The sequence below is a fragment of the Muntiacus reevesi genome, chromosome 9 (assembly GCF_963930625.1).
Source record: "Muntiacus reevesi chromosome 9, mMunRee1.1, whole genome shotgun sequence".
Lineage (NCBI taxonomy): Eukaryota > Metazoa > Chordata > Mammalia > Artiodactyla > Cervidae > Muntiacus > Muntiacus reevesi.
This window is the reverse complement of record NC_089257.1, coordinates 6166291-6181482: the sequence shown is the minus strand read 5'-3', so window position 1 is coordinate 6181482 and position 15192 is coordinate 6166291. Positions and strand designations below refer to the sequence as shown.

Here is a 15192-nt window from a genome sequence, read left to right as displayed (position 1 = left end):
CAGAGGCAGAAGTGGGAGTAAATGAACAAGCAGAGAAACAGAGAACTTGGGCTTCTCCCTACCCTACTTCAGTTTGCTTTGCATAATTTCTTTTACTATTGGAAGCACAACAGAAAATGTAGCAAACCTCACTGCAGAGAAGAAAGAGTTACTTCAAAGGGTATGAACTATGCATGCAGAGATTTCAGAAGATCCTAAGTATTCACGGGTTTCTTGAGAGCCCTTGTATCTATGTGGAACCCCACTGAAAACTGTCAAGAGATGTTCTCTGGTCAAGTTAGAAAATCGATGTCCACCAAATGTTCCACTTAACAAAATGAATTCTAGATAATTAAATAATTATTTTCATACAATAACTTAGGTATCTATTACCCAGTGATGCTAAAGTTAACAGACATGCTTACATTTTGTAGTTAACAGGATGAACTGGTACACAAATTTTGAAACAGAAAGGGTTAAGAGGGATAAAAAGAAGTGGGTTTGGTCAAAGGAAATCTTGTAACATTTTGTTTCTCTCTTGACTTTATAGCCAATACTGGACTTGCATCCTCAGTGTCCTTGGACTCTATGGAAATACCATACAATGTCAGAATTTTTCATGCTGGGACTCACAGAACCCAGAAGTACAAGAGTTCTCTTTGTGGCCTTTTTGACCATATATGGGATCACAGCTTGAGGCAATATTCTCATCGTGATCACCATCACCTTTAGGCCCACCCTGGGTTTCCCCTGTGTATTTTTTCCTGGCCAACCTGTCCTTTACTGATACCTGTTATTCTTCTTCTTCGGCCCCTAGACCCATAGCTGACTCCTTGTATGAGGGGAGAGCCATCTCCTATGAGGGCTGCATGGCTCAGCTCTTTGGAGCTCATGTTTTTGGAGGGACTGAGATCATCCTGCTCACGGTGATGGCCTACGACCTACGTGGCCATCTGCAAGCCCCTGCACTACACGGCCGTCATGACCCGGCATCTCTGTGCCCTGCTGGTGGGGCTGGCTTGGCTGGGGGGCTTCCTGCAATCCCTGGCGCAGCTCCTGCTGGTCCTGCAGTTGCCCTTCTGTGGGCCTCACGTCATCAGTCACTTTGTCTGTGACTTGTACCCCCTGCTGGAACTTGCCTGCACCGACACCTCTGTCATCGGCCTGCTGGTGGTGGCCAACAGCGGCGTGATCTGCCTGCTGAACTTCCTCCTGCTGGCCGCCTCCTACCTCGTCATCCTGCGCTCCTTGAGGTCCCACAGTGCAGAGGGGAGGCGCAGAGCCCTCTCCACCTGCGGGGCCCACTTACCGGTTGTTGCCTTGTTCTTCGTGCCCTGTATGTTTACCTACATGCGTCCATCATCTACTTTGTCTGTAGACAAAACCATGGCAGTGTTTTATGGTATCCTGACTCCAATGTTGAATCCACTCATTACACTCTGAGAAATGAAGAGGTAAAGAATGCCTTGACAAAGTTCTTCACACAGTAAGATCTTAAATGTAGCTAATAAGTTGGAAAGTAGGAAATAAAATAACTTTATTTTGGAAAGAGGAACAAACCAAAACCTCTTCCTTATTGCCATATACATCTTAATCCATCTTATCCATTCTTTCATCTTCACAGACTTTATGATTTACTTAGACTTTCATATGAATTGCCTAATTTGATAATAAAACAACTATATGAAATGCATATGGCATGAATGATTATTATTCCTGTTTTAGAAATGAAGAAACCATATCTATTGATGTGGTTAACTGATTCATTAAAATTATCTAGCTTTGAACTGCGTGAAACAAAACTCAGAATCAGTTATTTCTGATCCGTCTTACCGATCTTTAAATGGCGATCTATGCTGACATCATTGGAGTTTGTGATAATCAATTGAGTTATAGAAATGAGAGGCAAAACCTTAAAGCAAATAACCACTCACAGCGATATGTAGTAGTCTGTGTGCATACAAGTCTGGCTTCTCTTCCTTCTCATCACCATTTATAGCATCAGCAGTACAGTTACTACAATACAGCAGAGGGTGAGATCTCAGTTCTGGAGACAGATCAACCTGAGTTTGAGTCTCATTTCCCATACTTCTTCACGGCACAAACTAGAGCAAGTGACAAAACCTTTGTAAGCTTCTGGTGCTTGTCTTGAAAATAGACATAAAATAAACATGTCCAAAGAATTATCATAAGAATTAAATTAGACAATCTGTGTAAAGCTTTTAATCCAATTTATGGCACATATGGCCCCATAAATTTAGCTGCTATTTCTACTTCAACCTTCTGTAACCTTCCATAAAGAGGCTGTTTCTTTCACTTTTCTGTATCTATTTAAAGTTCGCAATACATACTTCATTTAGAACAGAATGGTTTATTTTTCGACCAGTGATGGAAAGTGACATTTCCTTATATATTTACTGACTCTTTCTGTTTCAAACTCTAAGGGATCCTCGTGTTCTGAAGTTTAAAACATGCACCCATGTTCATTTCATTCCTTTCCTGGAATGAGAGGAATGAAACTCTGACCATATCCATCCCAAGCTGCACCCTTTAGAAGTGTGGATTCCTATAATTTACAATAAGCTTATACCTTGTTTGACAAATAACTTGCAATTCACCATGCCACAAATATTGATTTTTTACATTAAAAAACCCCAAAAAACTAGAAATTAGCATGGAAAAATAATTTTCCTCCTACAAGTATTCAAAATCAGTCTCCAAGAACCATTAAGTTCAAGAGATAATTAGGAAATACTTATTGCTTTACCCTGAACTTCTATGCATAACAAAAACAACAGTTGCAGAATTCTTAGGCAAAATAATTGTCTTTCTTAACTTTACCACATTAGTTAATAGTTAATAATAGCTAAGTATAGCATATCTTGAGCTTTTACCAATTCATTTTTGCTGTTAGATTATAAAAATATAATTAAGCTAATTCTCCAATTAACTACAAAATATGAAATCATTGGGAGGGTTACTAAAAAGTAGCCAAGCCAGCTTCCCACAGTTAAATCTCAGGAAGCTTTATAGAAAAGAATACTTTTGAAATTCAAAAAGCACTTTTATTCTTATTACAGTTAAAATAGCAAATAGCCAAAAGGACTGATCTTTTTTTGTTGTTCACGTTATGATTAACAGTGGCTCAATTATCTTATGAATACTGCTCATTTTTGAAAAATTTCAACCTGTTGGAATAAACACATCACTAAATACCACCAGAAGTTTTCTAGATGATTTATAAATTATTGCTGATCTTGTTTACAAAGGAAGTGTTATCTCCAAGACCATGTAAGATTTTTTTTCCTCCTAAACACATATCTCTTAGAATTTAGAAAATAAGACACATGTGTGTGTGTGTGTGTGTGTGTGTGTGTGCATGTGTGAGTGACTGTTAATCCATTTATAAGCCCACTACCTAGAGGTAATCACCATCAACAATTTGATAAATATCCTTTGAATCATCACCATCTTTTTCTTCTCTTCCACTTATTCCTTCAGCTATTTCTACAAACTTGGTTAAGCTTCTACCATTCTAAAAGTCACTCTCTGGGGCTAAATTATTTATTTGTTTAGTTTACAAGGCATCTTAGGCAAACAAACATTTCTGATCCTCAGTTTGCACACCCAACAATGGGCAGTTTAGGGACTTCCCTTAGGGTCCAGTGGCTAAGACTCCACGTTCCTACTGCAGGGGGCCCAGATTCAATCCCTGGTCAGGGAACTGATACCACAACGAAGCCTGAGAGCACAGCTACTGAGCCCTAGGGCTCTGGGGCCCACAGGCCAGGACTAGAGAAGCCCACGAGCCTGAAGCAAGACCCAGTTCAGTTCAGTTCATTCGCTCAGTCGTGTACAACTCTTTGCGACCCCATGGATCGCAGCACGTCAGGCTTCCCTGTCCATCACCAACTCCCGGAGCTTACCCAAACTCATGCTCATAAAGTTGGTGATGCCATCCAACCATCTTATCCTCTGTTGTCCCCTTCTCCTCCTACCTTCAACCTTTCCCAGCATCACGGTCTTTTCAATGAGTAGTCTCTTTGCATCAGGTGGCCAAAGTATTGGAGCTTCAGCTTCAGCATCAGTCCTTCCAATGAATATTCAAGACTGATTTTCTTTAGAATTGACTGGTTGGATCTCCTTGCAGTCCAAGAAACTCTCACAAGTCTTCTCCAAAACCACAGTTTAAAAGCATCAATACTTCTGCACTCAGCTTTCATTATAGTCCAACTCTCACACCCATACACGACTACTGGAAGAAGCATAGCTTTGACCAGATGGACCTTTGTTGGCAAAGTAATATCTTTGCTTTTAAATATGCTGTCTTGATTGGTCATAGCTTTTCTTCCAAGGAGTAAGAGTCTTTTAATTTCATGGCTGCAATCACCATCTATAGTGATTTTGGAGCCCAAGAAAATAAAGTCTGTCACTGTTTCCATTGTTTCCCCATCTATTTACCATGAAGTGATGGGACCGTATGCCATGATCTTAGCTTTCTGAATGTTGAGTTTTAAGCCAAATTTTTCACTCTCCTCTTTTGCCAAAATAAATATTTTTTAATTTTTTTTTAATTAAATTTAATTTTTAATTTTAAAAAATTAATTAAAATTTTTAATTTAAAAATTTAAAAAGCAGGGCAATCTCATCCTTATGACCTTATGAAAGGAGATTGACTATGAAGAACTTTGTATCTAATAGGTGATACGAGTCTAATGAATTGTTGAAAATATACTTGTGGAATAAAAGCAAACTGTATCTGGTGTTATTATCCCACTGGTCATGGCTACACGGCTGTTGCTCAGCTGCCTAATAAAAAGCTCACCATCTCTCTGGAACTCCCCTACCTCAGGCAGAGCATTATTTTATTTATTTTTATATATTTTAATGGACAACAGCAGGATGAATACATATTCATACCAAATACATTTGTTAATTTTAAAAAATTAACAAAGGAAAGTACTACAGTATAAGCCAATCGTTATGTACAAACTAGTGCAGATGGAGAAGAAAATAATTTCAAAGGAATTTCCTGTTATATGGGAATCAAAAATTTTTGGAATCACCACCCAGTCACTAGGTGGGTCTTCTCAGACTCATACATTTCAGGTCTGTGAAAGAAAGTCCACTTTCCAATTGGTTAACACATGAAGGCTAAAAGGTTTCAAGAAGAGAATTCTAAAGATTCAAGGGAAACATGAGAGATTTAGTTTATTGGCTGTTTATGTTAGAGGGGTGCAAAATGGTTTTGGTAAAGCACTAAGGCTGTGGGTCACATAGGCTTAGATTTAAATTCTTGTTGAGCCCAACTTTAGATTACTGATCTCTAGTCATATAATTAACCTCTCTGACACTTCGTCTCCTAATTTATGAAGTGGGAACATTAATATGACTGCAATTATTGGGCTGTAGTGAAAGTTAAATAAAACGAATATAAACCACTTTGCACAGGGTGAAAACACAAGTAAGAAAAGCTGTCATAATTCTTTACAGTAGCATTGATTTATTTACATTCACACCATCCTTAGCATAGGTTCACCATTATGTTCAGGTGAAGAAATATTTAAGACAGAAATAAGTTCTACAGTTTGAGACAAATTAAAGAAGGACATAAATTAAGGTCACAAATCTATTTCCTCCAAAACATATAAAATGAGTGAGTGCTCAGATGAAGACTTTATTCACAGAAAGGGCTCAGTAAACAGCTGTCATTATCATCACTATTGTCTTTGCTTTTACATCATCCTGTTTTACTCCAGCTTTCTTGGGGACTACGACTAGATGTTTAAAAGATATATGTGATTTTTTTTAAACACAGTTGCTTACATATGTTTACAAAATGATCACTCATAGGAGGTTATGGCAAAATAAAATATCTATTTTTAAAGCCTTTACATATACAGTGAGATCTAACCTGATAATAAAGTCCAAAGAACATGAGAAATGCAAAGCCAGCATTGCCTGATATTCAAATCCTTGGTTGAGAAATCTCATGAAAACAAGTTTCTGAGCTCTCCCTCAGAAATCGCAAGCTCTATACGGAGATCGGCCTTTTGGTCTCTGGAACTGAGCTGTCCCTTCTCTTTCTTCCAGAGGATGGAATCAGGACAGGATCCACCATCAGTCAGAGCTTCTGAAATAAGTGCTGCTCAAGTATCTCACAGCTGATTCCACCGGCTCTCCCACTTGTCACTGTACAGATATTTAAGGACATTTTAATCCCAGAATAGGGCGTCGGTGAGGACTAGCTCTCAATATTCAGAGACCTGCTCACGGGCTGACATGCCGCATTTTGCAATGAAGTGAGGCTGGGATGGACGTTTGGTCTCCCTGTGGTTGTGGTTAGTGAAAAACAGTGGTGGTTTCTGGGCTCCTCCGTCAGGAACCACTGTTCCCAGCATCCCATGTGTTCTGGTGGCATCTCTGAAAGCTACAACGTCTGAGCTATTTTAGATTTTCAGCAGACTCACTTTCCCAATTCAGTCATTTAATCCTCACAACTTAAGCAAGTGCATAATGTTAATTCCCTTTTACAGATGAAAAAACAACAACAAAAAAGCAGAGAGGTGAAGCAACTTGCTAACACAGACAAAGCTCATTCACGCTGTAGACAAGATGCGAAATCAAGACTTTTTAAGCCAAAGCTCTTAATCTCTGATTTCAAAACAACTGCCTGTTTCTAAATCTCTTGGAATTTCACTCCATTTATGGTATGGACTCTTTGCTGCAACGCAGATTTGTGATTGCTACCAAGTTCTGGGCACACATTCTTGCTCTTGGTCACTTAGTCATGTCCCACTCTTTGTGACGCCATGGACCGTAGCCCACCAGGCTCCTCTGTCCGTAGGCTTTCCCAGACACGAGTACTGCAGTGGGTTGCCTTTCCTTCTCCAAGGGATCTTTCTAAACCAAGAACTGAATCCACGTTCCCGGCTTGGTAGATGGATTCTTTACCACTCCGCCACCAGCAAAACCCTCTATGACACACACTTGTTCTTAAATCACTGGTAATTTCCCAAAAGAGCTGCTTCATTTTCAGACTCTTCTTTTCTTTTGTTGGAGTCTAAAACTACTTTAACATACAGGTACTTTCTGCTTTAACTGTACAGACTTTATAAATGATGTTTCTTTTATGCTCGCCAATATTCTATTTCCAGTTCTTTTTGTGAACTATGGTATACTGCAGGGAATGATGGAAATTTAATTTTTGAAAACTACTTCTGTGTGCAAATTCTCTCTTCTTGGGAAAGTGATAAGTAAAAAGTTGGTTTTTTTAATTACTGCAGTGGGAGAACATTTATAAACCTCGCAAACCTAGGGTGATCAGAAAAAGTATACTTTGATAAATGTACTTTTGGAAGATTTCCTTTACTGTATAACATTTTTTTCACATGTAGTTGCTTTCCCTCTTTTAAAATAAAGCTTCACTCTAGCTGTCGTGCTGGGTATAGTGAGCATTCAACAATATTGCTGTTGGTCTCTTTCATACCCACAGTCAGGGCAACGTTATGACCTTTGTGAGCCCTTGGCACTTTCATCCTCATGAACTATTTCCTCCATAAAATATTAAAAATCATATTTTCTGACTGCATTGTTGTATAGAGGACTATAATCTGAGTTGAATTTAAATTATGTTAATTTTTTCTTGTTGCTTTAAAATTAAACCATTTCAGGGGCTTTTTAAACTATTGTGGGCTGTAGGCACTGTGTCAACTATGCCTTAATGGATATCAGCCCTGGCTTACAAAATATGAGCCCCTGAAAAAAAACTGATCCAGACTAAAACAGGAGATCAGTTTCTATAAAATATCACTCGTGATTTTTTTTTAACCTGCACAAGGTTTATTCATCACCAGTTTTCATTATTTGTCCCCAGAGCTTCTTCATGATATTTTTCACTTCTGCATTTCTCAGGGTGTAGATTAAAGGGTTCAGCATAGGAGTCACTATGGTGCAAAACACAGTCACAGCTTTGTCAGTGGGGAAGGAGGTCGTGGGTCTGAGGTAGAGGAATGAACAGGGTACAAAGAATAAGACGACAACTGTGACATGAGAGGCACAGGTGGACAGGGCCTTGCGGCGCCTTTCAGAGCTGTGGGTCCTCAGGGAGTGCAGGATGGCAGCGTAGGAAGCCACCAGCATTGAGAAAGTCAGCAAACACAGTGACCCACTGTTGGCAGAAATCAGGGGCCCCAGAGTGTGCATGTCCGTGCAGGCTAGCTCCAGGAGAGGTATTAAATCATACATGAAATGGTCAATGACATTGGGGCCACAGAACGGCAACTGAGCCAGGAACCAAATCTGGACCCCTCCATGGAGAAAGCCTAAAGCCCCAGCCATTCCAACCAGGGAAGCACACACAGGTCGACTCATGGCGGTCATGGAGCGCAGGGGCTTACAGATGGCTACATAGCGGTCGTAGGCCATGACAATCAACAAGACAATCTCGGCTCCAGCAAAGAAGTGCTCAGCAAAGACCTGAGTCATGCAGCCACTGAAGGAATGGTGTCCTTTCCAGAGACCAAGTCAAAGACCAACTTGGGTGCTATGGAGGAAGAGTAGAAGCTGTCTATCATGGACAAATAGGACAGAAAATAGTACATGAGAGAACCGAGGGCTGGGCTGGTGAAGATGGTGACTGAGATGAGCAGGTTCCCTGCCAGTGTGATCAAGTAGAGGATTAAAAACACAGCAGATAAGAGTGTCTGCAGCCCTGGGTTCCGGGTCAGGCCCAGGAGAATGAATTCTGTTACATTGCTCATCCTCTCCATCAGTTCTTCTTGGTCCATCTGGAAAGATCGCAATTGTCCTCAATGATGGTCTCAAATTCAATATAAAATAATTCACATGTACAGAATCAATCTATTTGCTGATACATAAATACTAACCACAGTTTTGTAAAGTGACTTTTGTAGTTTTCAGCAGCATCTTTTTGGGAACATTGCTGTTGTTTGGTCACTAAGTCATGTCCGTCTGTTTTGTGACCCCATTAACTGTAGCCCTCCAGGCTCCTTTGTCCATGGGATTTCCCAGGCCAGAATACTGGAGTGTGTTGTCACTTCCTTCTACAAGGGATCTTTCCAACCCTGGGATTGAACCCATGTCTCCTGCACTGGCACGCAGATTCATCTACCACTGAGCACCAGGGCACGCTTTATAAAAACACTGAGAAAAATAATTCTGAATAAAATCTAAATTTGAACTAAAAAATAGATTTGAATTCTTGAGAAGGTACATGCAAATAAACAATCACTCTGCTAGTTTGGCTCTTATTTCATCCTGTCATTGGAAGGTGATATATGTATTTTCCATAATTGTCATCAAAACCACCACCATTTTCCCCACCAACTTCCTAATATGATAAAGGGTCCGTTATGTTAGAAATAGAGCTCTGTGATAACAAACACAGTAGCAGCAAAAAACAGCAACAGATCCAAGTTATCTTACTTGAAATTCATAGAGTTCAGAATTATAGTGAGACAAATATAGTTATGTGCCAAAAATTATGATGAATTTTGCAAGTATTAAATAATGTTTTGTCTTCCTAATGTCTGATCATAAACCTGAAAAAAGGTGGAAGTGTCCTGAATGAAAAGAGAGTTTCCTTTTGATGACTAAATCCCAGGTAAGTCTAATTTAACACCCTCTTCTTTTAATTATTGTGTAGTTATGTGTGATTCTCACATTGACACAGTTTTTATTTTTATACACCTGCACCTTCCAGCATGCTTTAAGAAAAGCGCCATTAATGACAGCCAAGACAAAATGTCTTCATTGACTAAATGCTGAATAAAGGAATGAATGGATAAATAAATAGGAGTACTGTGAACATGAGAGATACTAAGGGATTAGGTGTACTTTATATAACATAAGATTCCTTTGGGCTACTCAGGCAGAGTGCTGTATGTCTGAAATAAACCACATTATTATCATACCAGTTTCAGGGGCGGGGAGCCAAGACAGCAGAGGAATAGGATGGGGAGATCACTTTCTCTCCTACAAATTCATCGAAAGAATAACTGAACGCAGAGCGAACTTCACAAAACAACTTCTGATCGCTAGCTGAGTTCACCAGGCGCCCAGAAAAGCAGCCCATTGTCTTCGAAAGGAGGTAGGACAAAATATAAAAGATAAAAAGTGAGTCAAAAGAGCTAAGGACGGAGATCCGTCCTGGGAAGGGTCTTAATAGAGGACGTTTCCAGACACCGGGAAACCCTCGCACTGGCAGGCCTGGGGGAAGTGTGTGAATCTCGGAGGGCAACCTGACTGGGAGAGAAACAATAAATAAAATCCACAGATTACGAGCCTACAAGCAACTCCCAGCAGAAAAGTACCCCAGACGCCGGCATCCGCCACCAGCAAGTGGGGGCGGAACGGAGAGGAGCGGGCGGCATTGCTTGGGGCAGGGTCCGGGCCTGAGTGCCCTGAGGACAATCGGAGGGAGCTTCTGTGAGTTCCCAGCTTGAACTGTGGGAGAGCAAGAGAGAGAGAAAATTAACCGGCCCGAACACACTGCCGGCCGTTCGCAGAACAAAGGGACCGAGATTCTGGATGGTCGACATCCGCCGGGAGGGTCATGGCGAGACACAGGGCGCAGGCACCCCACCGGGGCAGGCAGAAACTGAGGCTGGGACCGCGGAAGGGAGTGGGCGCGCGCACCCGGGGAGAGTGCTCCCATCAAGCGTCAAGCCCCTGGCTGCCTGGACCGCTCTGACGGGGAGGGCACAGGGAGCAGGCTCAGCTTTCTGTTTCGCCCTTTTGTGGAACACCCGAGGGCTGGAACCCCCGCGCAGCGCGGGGTCGCTCCATACAGAGCAGCTGGAACCCTGTGCAGCGCGGACGGAGAAAATAGCACCAGCCCCTCCCCGCGGCGCCAGCCCCTCCCCGCAGCGCGACGGAACTAGCAACCTGAATAAGAGTCCACCTCCACCCGCCTATGTCAGGGCGGAAATGAGGTCCTGAAGAGACCGGCAAACAGAAGCCAAATAAACAAAGAGAACTGCTCCAGAAGGGACCGGTGCAACAGATTAAAATCCCTGTAGAAAACACTGACTACACTGGAAGAGCCTGTAGATATCGAGAAGTGTAAGCTGGAACGAGGAGCTATCTGAAACTGAGCCGAACCCACACTGACCGCAACAGCTCCAGAGAAATTCCTAGATATATTTTTACTTTTTATTATTTTTTTTAATTAAGAAAAAAAAATTATTTTATTTTTTCTTTTTTATTTTTTCTCTTTTATTTTCCTTTAAAATTCCCTATAACTCCCCCATTACTCCTTAACTTTCATTTTCATAAATTTTTACGATTTTTTTAATTCAGGAAATTTTTTTTTCTCCTTTTTTTTCTCTTTTTTTTCTTCTCTTCTATTTTCTATTTTTCTTTTTCTCTTATTTCTTTTAAAGTCCTCTAGTACTCCTCTACTACTCCTTAATTTTCATTGGCAATACACTATAACCTTACAAAAAAAAAAAAAAGTAAAAAAAAAGAAGAGAAGCCCTATTTTTAAACTGAACCTTATATATATTTCTAAATATTTTTTTGGGTGTTTTGGTTTTTGTTTTTAATATAGTATTTTTAAGAGTCTAACCTCTACTCTAGATTTTTAATTTTTGTTTTTCAGTATATGATATAAACTGTGAACATTTAAGAATCCAATATTCAGTTACCATTTTTATTCAGGAGCGTCTTGATTATTCTCTCCCAATCTTGACGCTCTGTTTTCTACCACAGAACACCTCTATTTCCTCCTTTCCCCTTCTCTTCCCAATCCAATTCTGTGAATCTTTGTGGGTGTCTGGGCTACGGAGAACAATCTAGGAACAGACAACTACATAGATCTGTCTCTCTCCTCTTGAGTCCCCCTTTTTCTCCTCCTGCTCATCTCTATCTCCCTCCTCCCTCTCCTCTTCTTCATGTAACTCTGTGAACCTCTCTGGGAGTCCCTAATGAGGGAGAATCTTTTTGCCATTAACCTAGAAGTTTTATTATCAGTGCTGTATAGTTGGAGAAGTCCTGAGACTACAGGAAGAATAAAACTGAAATCCAGAGGCAGGAGACTTAAGCCCAAAACCTGAGAACACCAGGAAACTCCTGACTACATGGAACTTTAAGTAATAAGTGACCGTCCAAAAGCCTCCAAACCTACACTGAAACCAACCACCACCCAAGAGTCAACAAGTTTTAGAGCAAGACATACCAGGCAAATTCCCCAGCAATGCAGGAACATAGCCCTGAATGTCAACATACAGGCTGCCCAAGGTCACACCTAACACATAGACCCATCTCAAAACTCATTACTGGGCACTCCATTGCTCTCCAAAGAGAAGAAATCAAGTCACGCTCAAGAACACTGACACAAACTTCCCTAACCAGGAAACCTGACAAGCCAATCGTCTAACCCCACCCACTGGGTAAAAACTCCACAATAAAAAGGAACCACAGACCTCCAGAATACATAAAGCCCATTCCAGACACAGCAATCTAAACAAGATGAAAAGGCAGAGAAATACCCAACAGGTAAAGGAACATGACAAGTGCCCACCAAGGCAAACAAAAGAGGAGGAGATAGGGAATCTACCTGAAAAAGAATTTAGAATAATGATAATAAAAATGATCCAAAATCTTGAAAACAAAATGGAGTTACAGATAAATAGCCTGGAGACAAAGATTGAAAAGATGCAAGAAATGTTTAATAAAGACCTAGAAGAAATAAAAGAGAGTCAATTAAAAATGAATAATGCAGTGAATGAGATAAAAAACACTCTGGAGGGAACCAAGGGTAGAATAACGGAGACAGAAGATAGGATAAGTGAGGTAGAAGATAGAATAGTGGAAATAAACGAAGCAGAGAGGAAAAAAGAAAAAAGGATCAAAAGAAATGAGGACAGCCTCAGCGACCTCTGGGACAATGTGAAACGCCCCAACATTCGAATCATAGGAGTCCTAGAAGAAGAAGACAAAAAGAAAGGCCATGAGAAAATACTCGAGGAGATAATACCTGAAAATTTCCCTAAAATAGGGAAGGAAATAGACAACCAAGTCCAAGAAACCCAGAGAATCTCAAACAGGATAAACCCAAGGCGAAACACCCCAAGACACATATTAATCAAATTAACAAAGATCAAACACACAAAAAAAATACTAAAAGCAGCAAGGGAGAAACAACAAATAACACACAAAGGGATTCCCATAAGGATAACAGCTGATCTATCAATAGAAACCCTCCAGGCCAGAAGGGAATGGCAGGACATACTGAAAGTAATGAAAGAGAATAACCTACAACCTAGATTACTGTACCCAGCAAGGATCTCATTCAGATATGAAGGAGAAATCAAAAGCTTTACAGACAAGCAAAATCTGAGAGAATTCAGCACCACCAAACCAGCTCTTCAACAAATGCTAAATGATCTTCTCTAGACAGGAAATGCAGAAAGGCTGTATGAATGTGAACCCAAAACAACAAAGTAAATGGCAACGGGACCACACCTATCAATAATTACCTTAAATGTAAATGGGTTGAATGCCCCAACCAAAAGACAAAGATTGGCTGAATGGATACAAAAACAAGACCCCTATATATGCTGTCTACAAGAGACCCACCTCAAAACCAGAGACACATACAGACTAAAAGTGAACGGCTGGAAAAAATCATTTCATGCAAACGGAGACCAAAAGAAAGCAGGAGTCGCAATACTCATATCAGATAAAATATACTTTAAAATAAAGGATGTGAAAAGAGACAAAGAAGGACACTACATAATGATCAAAGGATCAATCCAAGACGAAGATAAAACAATTATAAATATATATGCAGCCAACATAGGAGCACCGCAATATGTATGGCAAATGCTAACAAGTATGAAAGAGGAAATTAATGGTAACACAATAATCGTGGGAGACTTTAATAGCCCACTCACAACTATGGATAGATCAACTAAACAGAAAATCAACAAGGAAACACAAACCTTAAATGACACAATGGACCATCAAGACCTAATTGATATCTATAGGACATTTCACCCCAAAAAAATCAACTTCACCTTTTTCTCAAGTGCACACGGAACCTTCTCCAGAATAGATCACATCCTGGGCCATAAATCTGGTCTTGGAAAATTCAAAAAGATTGAAATCATTCCAGTCATCTTTTCTGACCACAGTGCAGTAAGATTAGATCTCAATTATAGGAAAAAAATTGTTAAAAATTCAAAAATATGGAGGCTAAATAACACGCCTCTGAATAACCAACAAATCATAGAAGAAATCAAAAAAGAAACCAAAATATGTATAGAAATGAATGAAAATGAAAACACAACAACCCAAAACCTATGGGACACTGTAAAAGCAGTGCTAAGGGGAAGGTTCATAGCATTACAGGCTTACATCAAGAAACACGAAAAAAGTCAAATAAACAACCTAACTCTACACCTAAAACAAACAGAGAAGGAAGAAATGAAGAACCCCAGGGTTAGCAGAAGGAAAGAAATCTGAAAAATTAGGGCAGAAATAAATGCAAAAGAAACTAAAGAGACCATAGCAAAAATCAACAAAGCTAAAAGCTGGTTTTTTGAAAAAATAAACAAAATTGATAAACCATTAACAAGACTCATTAAGAAACAAAGAGAGAAGAACCAAGTTAACAAAATAAGAAATGAAAAGGGTGAGATCACAACAGACATCACTGAAATCCAAAGGATCATAAGAGACTACTACCAGCAGCTCTATGCCAATAAAATGGACAACTTGGATGAAATGGAAAAATTCTTAGAAGAGTATAACTTTCAAAAACTGAACCAGGAAGAAATAGAAGATCTTAACAGACCCATCACAAGCAAGGAAATTGAAACTAATCAAAAATCTTCCAGCAAACAAAAGCCCAGGACCAGATGGCTTCACAACTAAATTCTACCAAAAATTTAGAAAAGAGCTAACACCTATCTTACTCAAACTCTTCCAGAAAATTGCAGATGAAGGTAAACTTCCAAACTCATTCTATCAGGCCACCACCACCCTAATTCCAAAACCAGACAAAGATGCCACAAAAAAGAAAACTACAGGCCAATATCACTGATGAACATAGATGCAAAAATCCTTAACAAAATTCTAGCAAACAGAATTCAACAACATATTAAAAAAATCATACACCATGACCAAGTGGGCTTTATCTCAGGAATGCAAGGATTCTTTAATATCTGCAAATCAATCAACGTAATA

General features: G+C 39.9%; 2 pseudogenes; one reads left to right on the top strand and one right to left on the bottom strand.

The window, feature by feature from the left end:
• The first annotated feature begins 583 nt into the window (after positions 1 to 583).
• On the top strand, positions 584 to 1469 carry LOC136174064 (olfactory receptor 4C3-like; annotated as a pseudogene).
• Positions 1470 to 7821: 6352 nt separating this feature from the next.
• On the bottom strand, positions 7822 to 8750 carry LOC136173975 (olfactory receptor 4C45-like; annotated as a pseudogene).
• Positions 8751 to 15192: the final 6442 nt, after the last annotated feature.